The sequence below is a fragment of the Schistocerca nitens genome, chromosome 2, assembly GCF_023898315.1.
Source record: "Schistocerca nitens isolate TAMUIC-IGC-003100 chromosome 2, iqSchNite1.1, whole genome shotgun sequence".
In the NCBI taxonomy this organism is placed as follows: Eukaryota; Metazoa; Arthropoda; class Insecta; order Orthoptera; family Acrididae; genus Schistocerca; species Schistocerca nitens.
This window is the reverse complement of record NC_064615.1, coordinates 996,463,195-996,482,596: the sequence shown is the minus strand read 5'-3', so window position 1 is coordinate 996,482,596 and position 19,402 is coordinate 996,463,195.

The following is a 19,402-nucleotide window of genomic DNA, read 5'->3' as shown; positions in this document are numbered from 1 at the left end:
CTGGTCCAACTGAGGCGCCAGGTGGAAATGGCATGGCAAGCCGTTCCACAGGACTACATCCAGCATCTCTACGATCGTCTCCATGGGAGAATAGCAGCCTGCATTGCTGCGAAAGGTGGATATACACTGTACTAGTGCCGACATTGTGCATGCTCTGTTGCCTGTGTCTATGTGCCTGTGGTTCTGTCAGTGTGATCATGTGATGTATCTGACCCCAGGAATGTGTCAATAAAGTTTCCCCTTCCTGGGACAATGAATTCACGGTGTTCTTATTTCAGTTTCCAGGAGTGTATGTATATACGAGGTGTGGCTAGAAAAAAACCGGACTAGTACTGGTGAAACAATAAAACGAATGCAATAAGGCTGAAAGTCGCGTGGCCTGTCACGTGACTCTCGCTCCGCCTACTGCTCGAGTTTCATCTGCCTCCTGCACTTAGTCTGCCCGTGGCGTCTGTTTTAAGTAGTTGACGTTTTGTCTGTGCGTCGGAAAATGTTGAGTGTACAGAAAGAACAGCGTGTTAACATCAAATTTTGTTTCAAATTAGGAAAATCTGCAAGTGAAACGTTTGTAATGATACAACAAGTGTACGGCGATGATTGTTTATCGCGAACACAAGTGTTTGAGTGGTTTAAACGATTTAAAGATGACCGCGAAGACACCAGTGATGACACTCGCACTGGCAGACCATTGTCAGCAAAAACTGATGCAAACATTGAAAAAATCGGTAAACTTGTTCGACAAGATCGCCGTTTAACAACCAGAGCAGTGTCTGAGTTAACAGGAGTTCACAAGGAAAGTGTTAGGCAGATTCTTCATGAAAGTTTCAACATGAACAAAGTGTGTTCAAAAATGGTTCCAAAGTGTCTCACAATTGAACAGAAGGAACGCCGAAGAATGATTTGTTCTGACATCCTGGAAAACATTGAAAGTGATCCCACCTTCTTACAAAATGTTATTACTTGCGATGAATCGTGGTTTTTTACTTACGATCCCGAAACTAAACGCAAATCGATGCATTGGAAAACTCCTGGTTCTCCACGACAAAAAAAAGCACGAATGTCAAAATCGAAATTCAAGGCAATGATGATTTTTTTTTGACATCAAAGGGATTGTGCACATTGATTGGGTACCAGAGGGACAAACAGTGAATCAGCATTACTACGTTAGCGTCCTGGCTACCCTACGTGAGCGAGTACGGAGAAAACGGAACGATTTGTGTAGAAAAAAGTCATGGATCCTTCACCAAGACAATGCCCCAGCTCACAGTGCGTTGTCAGTGAAGACGTTTTTGGCAAAACACAACATTCCCATCTTAGATCATCCACCCTACTCACCTGATTTGGCCCCCTGTGACTTTTTTCTTTTCCCTAAAGTCAAGTCAGCTTTGAAAGGAACTAGATTTGAGACTGTTGAAGCAGTAAAAGAAAAAGCGACGGAAGTAATGTATGGACTTACCGAAAATGATCTGCAGCATTGCTATGAACAGTGGAAAATTCGTATGGAGCGGTGTAGAGACCGAGGAGGAGAGTACATTGAAGGAGATAACATGAAATTGTAAATAATTGTAAATAAATGTTTTTTCCAGCATCAGTCCGGTTTTTTTCTAGCCGCACCTCGTATTTTGCATGATGCAATGTTTTTATTGTTATAATATAATTACTTTATGGGTAGTTTCTAGTGGTATCATGTATCAGTGAGAGCAAAGAATAACCATCAAGACTGATACCATGTAAATGTGATGGATGACTGTATGGCAATGGGCTGAGTCCAATAAAGAAAGAAAAAAATGCATTCTCAGAACCTTTGGGACGCTTAAGTTTGTTTCAAAATGGGAGCCACAGTATTGACCTTTGTACAGAATAATCTACATCTACATCCATACTCCGCAAGCCACCTGACGGTGTGTGGCGGAGGGTACCCTGAGTACCTCTATCGGTTCTCGCTGCTATTACAGTCTCGTATTGTTCGTGGAAAGAAGGATTGTCTGTATGCTTTTGTGTGGGCTCTAATCTCCCTGATTTTATCCTCATTGTCTCTTCGCGAGATATACGTAGGAGGGAGCAATATACTGTTGGACTCTTCGGTGAAGGTATGTTCTCGAAACTTTAACAAAAGCCCGTACCGAGCTACTGAGCGTCTCTCCTGCAGAGTCTTCCACTGGAGTTTATCATTCATCTCCGTAACGCTTTCGCGATTACTAAATGATCCTGTAACGAAGCGCGCTGCTCTCCGTTGGATCTTCTCTATCTCTTCTATCAACCCTATCTGGTACGGATCGCACACCGCTGAGCAGTATTCAAGCAGTGGGCGAACAAGCGTACTGTAACCTACTTCCTTTGTTTTCGGATTGCATTTCCTTAGGATTCTTCCAATGAATCTCAGTCTGGCATCTGCTTTACCGACGATCAACTTTATATGATAATTCCATTTTAAATCACTCCTAATGCGTACTCCCAGATAATTTATGGAATTAACTGCTTCCAGTTGCTGACCTGCTATATTGTAGCTAAATGATAAGGGATCTATCTTTCTATGTATTCGCAGCACATTACACTTGTCTACATTGAGATTCAATTGCCATTCCCTGCACCATGCGTCAATTCGCTGCAGATCCTCCTGCATTTCAGTACAATTTTCCATTGTTACAACCTCTCGATACACCACAGCATCATCCGCAAAAAGCCTCAGTGAACTTCCGAAGTCATCCACCAGGTCATTTATGTATATTTTGAACAGCAACGGTCCCATGACACTCCCCTGTGGCACACCTGAAATCACTCTTACTTCGGAAGACTTCTCTCCATTGAGAATGACATGCTGCGTTCCGTTATCTACGAAATCCTCAAACCAGTCATACAATTGGTCTGATAGTCCATATGCTCTTACTTTGTTCATTAAACGACTGTGGGGAACTGTATCGAACGCCTTGCGGAAGTCAAGAAACACGGCATCTACCTGTGAACCCGTGTCTATGGCCCTCTGAGTCTCGTGGACGAATAGCGCGAGTGGGGGTTCACACGACCGTCTTTTTCGAAACCCATGCTGATTCCTACAGAGTAGATTTCTAGTCACCAGGAAAGTCATTATACTCGAACATAATACGTGTTCCAAAATTCTATAACTGATCGACGTTAGAGATATAGGTCTATAGTTCTGCACATGTGTTCGACGTCCCTTCTTGAAAACGGGGATGACCTGTGCCCTTTTCCAATCCTTTGGAACGCTACGCTCTTCTAGAGACCTACGATACACCGCTGCAAGAAGGGGGGCAAGTTTCTTCGCGTACTCTGTGTAGAATAGAACTGGTATCCCATCAGGTCCAGCGGCCTTTCCTCTGTCGTCTACTTCGATATCTACCATTTTGTCATCTGTGCGACAATCTAATAATGGGTGGCATCAAAACGTTTTTGTGACAGTGGGTCAATTCAGATGGTACTGCTCTGGTTGTGACATCGCGGAACGTGAAAGGATTCCAGGAGAACCGCGTCAAACAGCTGGAGAATGTCGTTGGCGCTCACCGCCAGCATTCCAGATTGCCGAGATAGCGGCCGCAGATGGCTGGAGTCGTAAGCGGCGGCCGCAGTGCTGCCGCCTGGCGGCGCGCCCAACTCGTTCGCTGTCGGATATCCGGCAGCGGGGGAATCCCCCGCCGTCTCTCGTGAATAATCCGATCTTAATCTGTCTCTGATTTGGCAGCCGCTCCGGCTGTCTTTATGCAAACAGCACAGCGCGGGATTGCGCCGGCCTAATTGTGAAGCTTTTCAGTGCAGGTGCTCATTTCGGGACGGTGATTGATGAAGTGGACCGTTCGAATTACAAGAGCGCTCCATGTGTTCTGGCCTCCACGTCTGTGAGGAATGGGCTTCATTAGCGTAAACACAGGCCTACAGCAAGTGGGCCGAACGAATGGTGCGTACATAAGAACACCCAAATAATACCTGATACGTAGTGGTTAACAAAATTACGTCCATGTCTTATAAAATTATTTTTCTTAGTAGATCGTTCTGGAAGTCTTGTATCGCCGAAAAACTAAGCTACAAGATCAACGTGTTGTTGGTTGATAAATGATCGCACATTTAAATCGAATAACAAAACAATTAACTGGAGACTTGTCCACATCCAATTTCAGCGAATGTCTCTGTTAAGGCACCCGAGGAAAAGTTTAAGCTGACAGAGATTTAATCTCATGTTGATATGGTTTTCAGTTCGAAGACTGGTTTGAAGCAGCTCTCCATGCTAGTCTATCCTGTGCAACTCTCTTCATCACTGCCTAACTGTTGCAACCTACATCCATTTTAACCTGATTACTATGGTTAAATCTTGGCCTCTGTCTACAAATTTCATACTCCATTTTTCCCTCCATAACCAAACTGACTATTCATTGATACGTATGGATGTGTCATATCAACTGATCCCTTCTTTCAGTCAGCTTTTGCCATACATTTCGCTTTTTCCCAATTCGGACCAATACCTCCTCATTAGTTATCCTATATATTCATCTGACCCTCAGCATTTTTCCTTGGTACCACACTTAAAACATCTCTCTTCTTTTTTTGTTCGAATTATTTATCATCGATGTTTCACTTCCATGCAAGGCTACACTATAAACAAATACCTTCAGAAATACAGTAAAATTTATATTTGACGTCAACGAATTTCTATTTTTCATAAACACATTTCTTGCTGTTGCCCGTCTGCATTTCATATTCTCTCTACTTCTTAATGTAATTTCCGCTACGGTCGCGGGTTCGAATCCTGTCTCGGGCATGGATGTGTGTGATGTCCTTAGGTTAGTTAGGTTTAAGTAGTTCTAAGTTCTAGGGGACTGATGACCTTAGAAGTTAAGTCCCATAGTGCTCAGAGCCATTTGAACCATTTTTTTGTAATTTCCTCAATGTGCCTGATTTATTCTACTTCCCATGTTTTACTTTGTTGATATTCATCTGATAACCTACTTCCAAGACATTACCCATTCCACTCAACTGATCTTCCAAATCATTTGCTGTATCTGACAAAGTTACAATGCCATCAGCAAACTTCGAAGTATTTGTGTCTTCCCTTGAACTGTTAAGTCCTTTCCAAATTTCTACTTGGTTTTCGTTAGTATTCTCTCAATATTTACTACGGTCGTTTCAGAAGTCCTCCACACTGCGCATGCACGACCGTTTTGGTGACGTGATCAAGCTGAAAATAATGGCAGTTGTGAGCGAGACTTTTGGCGTGACGGTTGTATATGTGTTTGCTGGTTCTCGTGCCTGTGTTGTGAGTAATTCAGTTTTAAAATGGAAGCTGAAACCGAGTCATGTCGAGTTATACGAAATGACCAGCATTTCTACACCAAAATGGAATCCCTTCGTGCAAAGAACCCATCGGAAATTTACAACGCTTTGAGAGAAGTGTGTGGGAATATTCTAGTGGATCGTAGCACAGTATCACGCTGGGCTCTCTTTTCCGTAAAGGCTGAGTAAACCCTGAGGACAAGCCAAGAAGTGGAAGGTCATCAGTTGCAGCAGACTACACCTGTCAGGTTATTGTTAATGGCATTTTGGGAGAGGATCGACTGCAAACATGGAAAGAAATGGGATATCTGACCAGAATGTCTGTCACTTCAGCTTGCAGAATCGTAAGTGAAAAGTTAATGATGAGAAAAGTTGCTGCCAGACGGGTTCCGAATGATATGAGCGAAGAGCAGAAAGCAGGGCACAAAATAATTGCAGAAGAATTGCTTCAACGTTATCGATCAGAGGGAGAACAGTTTCTGTAAAGGATTGTTACTTCTGATGTAATCTGGACAGGAGATTTTGAGCCTGGACTGGAATCTCCGTCGTCGCAATGGAAAAGTTCCTGCTCTCCACTTGTCGAAAAAATTCCACCGCCGACATCAAAGGAGAAACTGATGACGATCTTAGCGTATGACATGAATGGAGTCACGGCTACAAAGACAGTGCCCCAGGGGACCTCTGTAACAGGTGCATACTAAAAGCTGTTTCTGCAAAATGTTTTGGCCTGAAAACTTTTCAAAGAAAGCCCAACATGCTTGCAGCTGGTGTCCTCATTTTGAATAATAATGCAAGACCGCATATTGTCCTACTACTGAGAGAAACGCTCGACAAATATGGATGGGGAATACTTCCCCACCCACCATACACCTTCCTGGTATTGGCCCAGAATACACTGATTTGTTGCCCAAATTGAAAGAACAACTGCGTGGAAAACATTTTGATACAGTTGATGAACTTCCAGTGAGGTGACCAGACTAATTAGACAGCTCAGCAATGAAGTTGCCCCTACTCGTAATACGGAAGTTTCCAAAACGTTGGGAACCCGTCATTAGCAAGAATGGAGATTATATTGATGGCCAGTAAAGGTAGTTTGTAATATAAATTATTTTCTTTAGTTCTCTCTTACAGTGTGCAGAACTCTTGAAATGATCCTCGTAGACTGAATAACACCGGGGATAAGCCACAACCCAGTCTCAATTCCATTTCAACTGCTGCTTCCTTTACATTTCATTCAGCTATTTGAAGTCTGGTTTCTGTATATTGTTTCTGCTGTTTTATGAGTCTCTCATACCTTCCTCCGAGTATTGCTGAAGCTAAAAGTACCTTAACGAGTATATTCCTAATAAAAATCATTGCGCATTGCAGCGCATTGAAGAGATCTAATGAGAGAATGACACTGATTCCACATAGACCTAATAGTGCTACAAGTAATTTGTTATTTTCTGATCAGTACTGTTAAATCGATATTACTAAAATAATATTTTATGAAACTGCTAATGGCTGACGTTCATATACGTCACGGAACAATGATTCTTATGGCCATATTGACTGTGTAGCCACGTTGTGCTTGGACATGAGCAAGCGCAAAATAAGTCTGGTACTGTGGTCACGAATCTTTTTTACAGTGGTCTAGCTGTACAACGTTGATGTTCTGAAAGTGTACAACTTCGTCACTAGCATAAATTTTATGCTTATCTCGCGATTCCTTCATAGCGTTGCAATCTTTTCGAACTGCACTTAATTCTGTTATTATCGCCAAATTCAAGGACGTAAGGAAGTGGAGAGGTTAATCTATTTATGCCTTCTTAACTGATAAAAGAGCAATTAGTGTTATGAAAATTTAATCTATTGTAACTTCATTTACCAGTGTGTAAGGATACAAAAATAATTCATGTGATTATTGAACACAAATTATATGTTTTGAATGTTAGCAAGTGACTTCCAATTCGATACAGACTTTGCAATATTTAGATCACAAAATTTTAAACAAAAACTATCATATAATTGTAACTTTTTTCACCAGTTTCGAAACTTTAGTGAAAATCTCCTCGCTGATTATTATAGTTCAATTCTCTGTGTGCCCCTACCGATGACTTGGTTGGGAGCTAAAACATATCTAACGGAAAATTGAAATTAAAAAAGGAACTATTAAGTGGCGACTCTTTGCTGCTTTTCCTCCAGTTAATATCTTTTTGACAACAGACTCATAGCGTGCACATACTGCCCACATTTGAGTGTCTTTTTTACTAAGGACGCCAAAACAAGAGGGAATCCGATCGAGTATCACGAAAATTTTTTGATGAACTAAACATTTTTTTATATACTACTTCTCATTTATTCGTCTGTAGCTATTATTTTACGTGTATAATTTCAGCAAATTTAACATAGCCGCCGGGAACCGAGTTTCAACCATCATGTTGAAAGTGCTGCACTGGAAGTATAGGGATTGGACAGAAATACGGGAACACCGAAAACAAAACACACTACCATTACTAGGACGGTGTAGGAAAACAATTAGCATCCACAACAGCTCCCTGTCGTCCCGGAGTGGATAAATACAGGTCCGGTATGGTTTTAAAGGAAATCTTATACCTTTCTTCCTGCAAAATAGTGGTAAGTTCAGGTAACAATGATGGAGGTGTATAGCGATCTCGCACCCTTCTCTCCAAAGTAGACTATAAAGGCTCAATTTTATTGAGATCTGATGACTGTGGTGCCAAGGGTACATGCTACAATTCATCCTCGTGCTCTCAAAACAAGTCCTGGACGGTGCGGGCTGTGTGTGCAGGGGCCCTGTCACCCAGTCTCACAACTTGGGAACAGATATTGTACCATGAGTTGGACCTGATCATCCAAAGTGGTCATATAGTCCTTGGCAGTAGTGCGACGTTGTACAGTAGTCATGGGGCCCATGGAGTACCACGATAGGGCTGCCAAACCATCATCTAACCCCACCATGTTTCAATTTTCCGACGTAAACTCAATTACAAATTGGGAACAGTGTGAGACAAGACTCATCCCATAGCCCAGGTTTTATGGCTTCGGCACCACGTTTTCCGTTAGGGCCATTTGCACCACTGATGTGTGGTTTTGGAAGTCCAGCGTGTCCTGCAGTGCCCTACTTATGGAGCTCCCTTCGTGTTGTTTTGGTGTTGACAGCGTTAGCGAGTGTGATATTCAGTTCTACATGGACTTTCGCAGTAGTCGTTCTCTTATTTTTCAACACAATCCTGTTCAATGACGGTCTGCTACGATCATTCAACGTACAATTTAGTACGCTTCTGACTTAGCGGATGATGTTTTTCCACTTTCCTGTATGCGGTGTGAACTTAGATACGGTTACTTTTTTATTTTAGTATTTTAACCAAATGCGTATTATTTCCTGTTTACTCATGCAACCATTAGACTTATTCGTGTGAATAAAGAGCCAGTTATTAAAAAAAAAAAAAGGTGCGTACCACACGAGTCTTGTAATTCAGAAGTTGTTGGCTCGAATCTTGCTAGAAGTATCTATTTTTTAAGTTTCATTTGAATTCCACATTTATTGCAAAATCAAGGTAGTTAGCAAATATTGAATCACAGTTTCTAACAAAAATAAGATTTTTATTTTTGATTCATAATCGCAGGAAATAATTTCTTATTTCTGGATAAACAGAGTATTCACTTAAGTATAAGGCATTTTGCTTCTTTGTATCAAATTTGAATTGCTTTCAGAGCAATTAGTAATTAAAAATAAAGATACATTATTTTGTAAATAATTGTGATTCAGTATTTGTTTGTTTGTTAATTATAATTTCCACTTGCTAGAAAAAGTAGGAACTAGAGAGATTTCAACTTCTTAAAGTAACTTTTATTGTTGTCTTTTTTGTGCTTATTTCAACATTTTAATATCTGCAATAGAAAGGTTTGGATACTTCACATTGCAGTGGCATGGCATAAAACGAATAATGAAAGAAATAATATAAACAAATTATTAACAAACAAAAAAGAAGAACCATAATAATGATTTAACTCATGAGAAGTCTTTTAATTTCCACGTTCACGATCCTTGATGAGTTTCTCTAGCCTTCGCGACAGTGATAAACTACGGAACTGAGTTACCGACTGCTCTGTTAAAATGCAAACTTGTTTTGCACTTACCGACACTCGAAAGTCTACACATCTTCAAGGTGTTTTTTTTCTTTCCGTTTCCTTTTTTTCTTGTAAGAATTTCATTATACTGCTTGGGGAAATTGATGTACGAACATTGCCTTTTGTATCGTGCAAGTACGAAGGAAAATGAAGAGGCACAGTCACTAAGATCGCCTTGCCAGGCAAGAAAAGTGTAAGATTAATTGCTCGAGACGAGAGCCAACACCTAGGCAACTTAACTTGCAGCGGTGTCGAGCCGGTTGCAGACATCTAGGCGCCGCCCATCGGCTGGGTAAGTCAAGTTGAAACAGCAGTTTCCTACTGGTTTCCGCAACACACACAATTGATTGTCTTCCTACGAAGATCTCCTGTACGATGCCACGGAGTGCCAGGCGCCAGTGCTACTTCTACGTATAGAGCAATGGAGGGGTCCTCGTCCTACCTCCGCGGGAACCATGGCACCTGGCGAGTTTTTGTGTGTGCTCGCCGGTGCGTGGAAAAGACAAAAAACCACATCTACACGATTACTCTGCAATTCACACTCACGCATTTGGGAGAGGTTTCATAGAATCTATTTCAGACTACTGCTCGATAGCTCCACACTCGAATAACATACTGGGAAAATGGATACCTAAATCTTTCCGTGCAAATTCTAATATCACTTATTTTATTGCGACGGCAATTTCTCTCTGTGTACGAGAGCGTCAATAAAATATTTTTGCATTCGGAGGAGAAAGTCTGTGATTGAAATTTTGTGAAGAGATATAGCCGGAAAGAAAATCGCCTTTGTGTTAATGATTGCCACTCCAACTCGCTTAGCGTTTTCCTAACACTCTCTCCAAAATTCAGCGATAATTTTTTTCCTTGAACTTTTTCGAGACCCTCCGTCAATCCTAACCGCTAAAGATCTACGTTTACTGTATCTTTAAGTGTGGTCGTTATCAAGATCTTCAACAACAGCTGAATAATCACACGAGTGTTTGAAGAAAGGTTAGGATAAACAACATAACGTGACGAGACGCGAACGCACTACGAGCACAGAAACCTGCCGCCTTGGACGGTTGCACTAACACAACTGTTCTACGATTTACGCTATCGTAGCGATGCACAAGTTGCTAAAACTTTTAATCTTGATACCTCGAAAACGCTTGAGAAGTGGGTCGTACTAGAGCAGAAGTTGTTACGTTTATGTGTACACTACAATCGCGCGAAGGACGGGCAATGTCGGTGGATATATGTTTTCGTCTTCATATCTAGCGAGGTGGTGTAGTGGTTAGCGCAGTAGACTCATATGCTGGAGGATGATGTTTCAAGTCCGCGTTCGGCCATCCAGATTTACATTTCTCTTGATTTCCATACATCAGTCCAGGCAAGTGTTAGGATAGTTACTTTTGAAATGTTACAACCGATTTCCATCCTTATTCTTGGAACATTCCGAGCTTGAGGTCCGTCTCTAATACCCTCTATAACGACAGGACTGTACATCCTAATGCTCCTTCCTTCCATTGTTAGAGACAAAAAGGTTATGACTCTTAGCATAATCATTACCTTAAGGGGCTCCGGAACGCCCTATACTTGCAATGTTAAAATAACGCTTATAAATTACATCTTTCCTCACAAAGTATTTGAGGTAGGAAGTTGAACTTTTTACAGATTATTTATTGGAATATGGGCTACAACTTAACAAAGGGATTTTACAAAATTTTAGTTCAGTTATTAAAGATGATTTTTTTTCAATTGTAATGAAAATTCACATTTTTTGCAATTTTTTATTTATATATTCAAAAATATACAGTTTTTTGGAAAAAGGCTGTGTTAAATTATGCAGAAGGTACTGTGTAACATTTACTGAAAGTTTGAAACAAATATGTTTGGAAGATCCTTAGAAAACATGTAATTAGTATGAGAAAATAAAAGTTTTGGGAATCGAGCGACAAAGATTGGATTAACTTTTTAGTGCATTCCAGGTCCATAGGATGAATTATCCTCATCCTCTGCAAACTCCTCCTCCAGCTTCCTCTTGTTCCTCCTCCTGTTTACTCTTGCTTGTATTTCTAGACTCTTTACAACCCTGTCTGCAGCCCGAAGGCGTTCCTTGTCTAAAGCAAGCATCGCTCGTACCATGTTAGAACCTATCTTCATTCCCATATTTCTAAATACCTTGCACCTTACAATGTTGCCGCCATCATTGAAAGTCGCAACAGCATCATACACACCAAAGTGAAGTGTTTCTATTCCAACAAATACAGTCTTGGGGATTCTCGACCATATAACACTATTTACACTTTCATTGGGGTTTTGAGTTTTTCCGTGAATACACTTTTTCAACAGTTCAGGTGAGAGGCACCCACTTGCCTTTCTCATACTGTGGCATCAAGCAGTCAGGCCTGCAAGATGAGTGGATTGCCAAGCGAGTGGATTCTTCCCTAATTTATCGAGCAACATGAATTCTCGTATCTTACTATTTAGTTATAAATTATCCTCCTGCATGAATAATACGCAACGGAAACACGCATCTGACTATCAGTGATTTATAGAACTCTGACTGCACACTACGCACTGGCAATACCACATTTACTTTTTGTCTTTGATTTAACGGCTTTTATATAAATTCGGGACATTATGACAACATGCAATTTAATGAAAAAGGCCACCAATCTCTTTCTATTCACTATCTGATTTATTCCTAAACACACAAATTCTACAACCTACAACAAAAGCACATGAGAAATTCCGCCCAGTGGGCATGGCTTTACGTTAGTGAATCTCTATACTATGGTCTCGTAATCTATTTACCGCAACAGTGCACTCCCTGGATCGGATGGTGGATCTTTTATTATACCTCACACTTCGCCTCTCACAATCATCCTCACGAAACTTTCCTCCAGATCGAGCGATACAGAAGGAACAGGCATACCCACAAATCTTTCGAAACTACCTTGCTACCCCCATGCAAAACACACATACCCAAATTACATGACATATACAACACAACAATATGATATACAACACAAAGAACTGTTACAACATCATCACTTTCCGCTTTCCCACTTCAATCAATATCTATCCCAGTTTCACACGACACTGCCCCACTTTGTAATTCTACTTTCCTACTGTGAACTCTGGAGATAAACGCACGTCTTCCTGTGCAATGCAAGCCAAGTGGCGTTGCTGGAAAAAACGGCCGACTCACCTTGATTCTCTCTCAGAGTTTAAATTTAGCGTCACACGGAATGATATTTCTTAAATACTTCAACTTATGATACACACGCTATTTCTTAAATATTTCAGCTTATTGTACACACGCTATTAATTCTTAAATATTTCAGCTTATTGTACACACGCTAGTATCTCAACTTATAACTACACGTGGGCTCATTGTGACCGTTGGTTTACTACAATCCCCTTAAAATTACCTGCCTCACTTTGTAATTTTCCCCACAAAAGTTCCTGGGAAAGAGAAATGATTAGTTCTAACTACTCTTAAATATTCCACATCCATACCATGCCTCCACACTTTCATTACGGAGCACAACAAAAAAACAGGTCTTTACAGCAGAAGGTTCAGCGCCACAGTGCCGAAACATGGCCGTATTCCGGTTCTCTCGCACCTCTGTCGAAGTGGGAGAAGCACCTTGCTACCTTATTGGTCAGCCACATTTCAGACGCCCAAAGCTCTGGTAAAATTTTCATCTCTTTGGTCTCACCAAAGGTAGCCAAAGGATCGACTCAAAGATGATCATATATTCCCATTCACTATCTGTGGTTAGCAGACGACCATACATTTATTCATTTCACAGATCTCACCAAACTGGATGTAGGGATTTATTTTGAGGGAGTGCACATGTGATCAATTAAATAAATAAATTGTCATTCTTTCCCACACTGGTATCCGGCTTCGCTGTATTAATTGAAATTGAGTTACTTTTACACAAAAAATGTGTTGTTCTGACAAGAATTTCGTACCTATTTTCAATGTTGGGCGGTACTGTACCCTTTCACAGGTGCTGCTAAGTCTCTGAAAATAGGTTTTATCACCTCCATTATTGCATGAGGCAGACTATGCTTATGAGTGTACACTTCACCAGTTAGCAATCCTTTGTTATATTTACACCAACTGTCTTCTTCTATGGGACACAAGCTATGTTGGGGATTTTCATCGTCTTTATTGTTTACAGTAATAACACATACCTTTGGCTTTCCAACATTTCTCCTTTTCCTAAAAGCCTTCAGAGGATTTCTAATAACTTTACTTTTACTCATTATTATACTTCAACAAAACAGAGACTCAAGAAACAGAATTAATTACGAATATTTTCGAGATAACGACGGAGTAAATAAACACGAAACAATCGACTATCACACCAGCGATATATATTGAACCATCACAGGTTAGCCACAACACATACTTTATCTCACATCACTAAAATGTACCTGATGAACACGGACGTTAGTAATAACACCATTTGACAGCAGTTTAACAGCGCCACAGTAGGTCACGCCCATGTAGAACACATTTCCAAAAAAATTTAAAAATAGTTGTAGTCTTCGGAATTGAATAAATTATATATCTATTAAAAGGTAATAGTCTGCAGATTCAGAAAACGCAAAAAAGTAAAAAATGAACTTTTCATGATTTTGAGCCTTTCCGGAGCCCCTTAAGCAACAGAAAATGGCGGTATATCATTTCTAATAAATTACTCTAATCTTACTATTCTCTGTCTCCACCGTTCCCTCCCCCCCCCCCCTCAATAGTCTAAAGGAACAATATCGGTTTCCAGTCACCAAGATGTGTCTTTATGATATTTTAACATGTATTGGAGAGGTTCTAGGCGCTTCAGTCTGGAACCGCGCGACCGCTACGGTCGCAGATTCGAATCCTGCCTCGGGCATGGATGTGTGTGATGTCCTTAGGTTAGTTAGGTTTAAGTAGTTCTAAGTTCTAGGGGACTGATGACCTCTGATGTTAAGTCCCATAGTGCTCAGAGCCATTTGAACCATCATTTGGTTGTCATCCGCTGCACCATTACAGAGCTGCGACACGTCGATGCGTTTTGTTGCCTTTCAAGTAAAAGCGTCCTGGGCTTACATTTCAGTAAGATAATGCCCTTGCGCACACGGCGAGAGTGTCTAGTGATTCAGAATTTTAGATAGCATTACTGGGAAACAGCGATCTGTCAGTTAAGCAGAATTAGTAAAAAACAGTCTCGTTCGCACAGTCATTTATTAACATAGTGCTCAGAGCCATTTTTTGAACATATATTGTGGAATCTCTAGATGTAACTTTTATGTACTAAGGTGCTAGCTGTACGCTCTCGCAGATTTTTGTTTGATCTCTACATGTAACTCTTATGTATTAGATTGGTGCATAAGTTCGTAGCGTTTTTGTTTTGCATGTTGGCGTTCTGGTTGCTATGCGTTTCTTCATCGATTGTAATTTTTTATTTGTAGTTCACTGTTGCTGTTTGAGGTAACATATTACCATTTGGTCATTTGGAGATAGTGAGTGGAGCTGTTGACGCTAGAAAATGGTGTGACAAGTAGAGAAATCGGAACATTTCCTACATATTCTTCTGTCTGAATTCAATAGCAGCGGAGGCAACCAGAAACATTTGCGCCCAGTATGGAGGAAATGCCATTGAAGAGAGCAGGGCAAGAAAATGGTTTTCTCGTTTTAAGAACGACCGTTTTGACATTAGTGACTCTCCACGTTCAGGAAGGCCTTTGGGACTTGATGAAGATCGTTTAAAAGCATTAATCGACAGTGATCCACTTCGGCACTGACCATTCCATCATCATGCGATATTTGCAAGAAATGGGGAAAGTTCGGATTATGGGTACCGCATGCTCTAAGCCAATATCACAAAAATCGCGTGCATCTGTGCTTGCTCGTCATCAATTGGCTCGTGAACGACGCTGACAATTCTTACCCTGTATCGTTACTGGTAACGAGAAATGGTGTCTTTATGCTTACATAAGAAAAAGAAAGTAATGGCTGAGCTCAAACAAAGCAGCAACTCCTGGTACAACGACTGCGTATCCACAAAAGATAATGCTACGCATGTGGTGGGTCAGCGACGGTGTGGCGTACTACGAATTGCTTCCTCGAGGTGTAAAGATCACTGATGACATTTATTATGAATAAATGAGACATCTTGGAGACGCAGTCCAAGAACAACTACCGAAAAGACTGCGTGAAGTAATGCTACTCCACGATAACGCCCGCCCGCATTTTGTTAGACTGACGAAAACACTGTTTAGGAGTTAGGCAGAGAAGTCACTCCGTATCCACCTTATTCGCCTGACCTTGCGCCCTCGGGTTTTCACCTTTTCCGCTCTCTACGGAACAACCTTCAACGAACTTCCTTTCTGGATGAAAATGCGCTCCGAACATGGCTCGACGATCTCTTCACCTCAAAACCACGTGATTTCTACAGTTATTCTAGCGTTGGCAGACTGCTGTAAACAGTAAAGGAGAATATATAATTGATGACTAAAGTCTCTGTTAATGTGTATCTCTTGTACAGGGTGTTTCAAAAATGACCGGTATATTTGAAACGGCAATAAAAACTAAACGAGCAGCGGTAGAAATACACCGTTTGTTGCAATATGCTTGGGACAACAGTACATTTTCAGGCGGACAAACATTCGAAATTACAGTAGTTATAATTTTCAACAACAGATGGCGCTGCAAGTGATGTGAAAGATATAGAAGACAACGCAGTCTGTGGGTGCGCCATTCTGTACGTCGTCTTTCTGCTGTAAGCGTGTGCTGTTCACAACGTGCAAGTGTGCTGTAGACAACATGGTTTATTCCTTAGAACAGAGGATTTTTCTGGTGTTGGAATTCCACCGCCTAGAACACAGTGTTGTTGCAACAAGACGAAGTTTTCAACGGAGGTTTAATGTAACCAAAGGACCGAAAAGAGATACAATAAAGGATCTGTTTGAAAAATTTCAACGAACTGGGAACGTGACGGATGAACGTGCTGGAAAGGTAGGGCGACCGCGTACGGCAACCACAGAGGGCAACGCGCAGCTAGTGCAGCAGGTGATCCAACAGCGGCCTCGGGTTTCCGTTCGCCGTGTTGCAGCTGCGGTCCAAATGACGCCAACGTCCACGTATCGTCTCATGCGCCAGAGTTTACACCTCTATCCATACAAAATTCAAACGCGGCAACCCCTCAGCGCCGCTACCATTGCTGCACGAGAGACATTCGCTAACGATATAGTGCACAGGATTGATGACGGCGATATGCATGTGGGCAGCATTTGGTTTACTGACGAAGCTTATTTTTACCTGGACGGCTTCGTCAATAAACAGAACTGGCGCATATGGGGAACCGAAAAGCCCCATGTTGCAGTCCCATCGTCCCTGCATCCTCAAAAAGTACTGGTCTGGGCCGCCATTTCTTCCAAAGGAATCATTGGCCCATTTTTCAGATCCGAAACGATTACTGCATCACGCTATCTGGACATTCTTCGTGAATTTGTGGCGGTACAAACTGCCTTAGACGACACTGCGAACACCTTGTGGTTTATGCAAGACGGTGCCCGGCCACATCGCACGGCCGACGTCTTTAATTTCCTGAATGAATATTTCGATGATCGTGTGATTGCTTTGGGCTATCCGAAACATACAGGAGGCGGCGTGGATTGGCCTCCCTATTCGCCAGACATGAACCCCTGTGACTTCTTTCTGTGGGGACACTTGAAAGACCAGGTGTACCGCCAGAATCCAGAAACAATTGAACAGCTGAAGCAGTACATCTCATCTGCATGTGAAGCCATTCCGCCAGACACGTTGTCAAAGGTTTCGGGTAATTTCATTCAGAGACTACGCCATATTATTGCTACGCATGGTGGATATGTGGAAAATATCGTACTATAGAGTTTCCCAGACCGCAGCGCCATCTGTTGTTGAAAATTGTAACTACTGTAATTTCGAAAGTTTGTCCGCCTGAAAATGTACTGTTGTCCCAAGCATATTGCAACAAACGGTGTATTTCTATCGCTGCTCGTTTAGTTTTTATTGCCGTTTCAAATATACCGGTCATTTTTGAAACACCCTGTATTTATTAAACTAATAGAAGAACGCTACGAACTTATGAACCAACCCAATAGTAAGGTACTAACTGCACAGCAAGAACACCAAACGTCAATAAAAACTTCAAAGCCAGGAATGCATCCCACTTGTGATGAAAATTGTATGTATCCTAAATGCTTTAGACACCCGCTGCAAGGTCATAGTAGCGAGGCAATTGTCAAGAGTTGTATTGAAATTATCGGAACGTATACTTTTCTACATACATGGGAATTCTCGGCTTAAAACTTAGAAAATGCTCTTACTTACAACTGTTGGTCAGCTAGGAGACTGCATGTCATGTCCTTACCTGAAACGAGAAATAGACACATGAGATTGTAGACGAGTTTGAATGATCAACCAGATTTCTACAATTACAAACTGAATTTTAGCGAGAAGAATATCAACAAAAAAGCTTATTTTTGGCACTGCAGCTCGAAGACACATTTCAGAATAATTGTACTAGTTTTGAATGCGTCGACAGAGACGAGAGTAAACGACATCCTTACGGAACAACAGAGCTATAGCATGTCCAAGAGGAAAGCTGCAACAATACGCACATTTAGTCGCAGAAACAAATATAATATAATATCATGGAAATCACATTGAAACTGTCTTTACACAGAAATGTAACACGGATTGTTTCAGAAGAGCGGCGTCTGCTTTCCTTTCGTTGCTCTGCTGTTTTAGGGTTATTTTCCCCGTAAATTTCTCTTTTTAAATACATCGACAGGTAAAAATGGTAAACAGACAACGGCGAACGAGATGGCCACAAACCACTGCTCACTGTGCGTTCCTCTGTGAAGCCTTCAGGAATACGAGACGTGTAGCACGTAGCTCCATCATGCTGCAAAAAGGACTGCCTCTCATGTTCCATTAACTGAGGATAGAAGTTCTCTAAAGCTTGAAGATAAACGTCAGTTCAAGTAATTCGACTATCAGAACCGTGCACCGATCTCTAATTTTTCTACTGTAAAGAGGACGTTTGGTACACTACGATTTTCAGCGGAGCTGTATTGATTATTCTGACTACTCACATGGCATGAAAGCTGAAAGTAAGCTTCATCACTCGCAAAATACACTTTAAGGACAAGTTCACTGCTGCGTAAGTAGCTGTTGCGAAAAGTTACTGCTTCAACGAAACAGATTGTGTGTTCTGAGTGGATTTTGTATATGACTAGTGTAAGAAGGCTAGGAACTACCTCAGTTTATAACACATGTGCACGACGTTTCCCGTTCTGTCGTAATGGCATGAGAAATACAGGCTACTCTGCGATGTGGTGAATACGACATTCGTGCACGATCTCTATTCCTAAACGACTAAAAGGCCACCCAGTTCTACGTTAGACTAGATTAGAATAGATTCAGTTTTCGTTCCATAGATCGAAAAAATGAGATGATTCTCGTGGGTGTGGAACGTGTCAAAAAGTATAACAAAAAGCACAAAACATTTGAATATAATACTTAGTACCCTCATCATTTGTCAGGAGACTGTCGAAATAGGTAAATACAATGCGGTAAACTGGAACATCTAGTATTTACAGAATTAACACGCTGTCAGAATGAAACATTGTTATGTACTATTAATAAATTTATCGCACACAAAATACCTAATCTTGACTGTTGTGACCAAGTGCTGTCAAAACTGAAATCTAACAGACATTTTTACTTAAGCTGGCTTAACAGTGTCTGTTAAGATATTCATCTATAGAGTAGAAGGAGTTGCCTATCAAAAAGTCTTTAAAACTCTGTTGAAACCGTGCTTTATCTGAAACCAAGTTTTTAATGGTTGCTGGAAATTTATTGAAAATGTGTGTTCCTGAATATTGGACCCCTTTTTGGGTCAAGGTAAGTGATTTTAACTCTTCATGTAGATTGTTCTTATTCCTAATACTGACAGAAGCA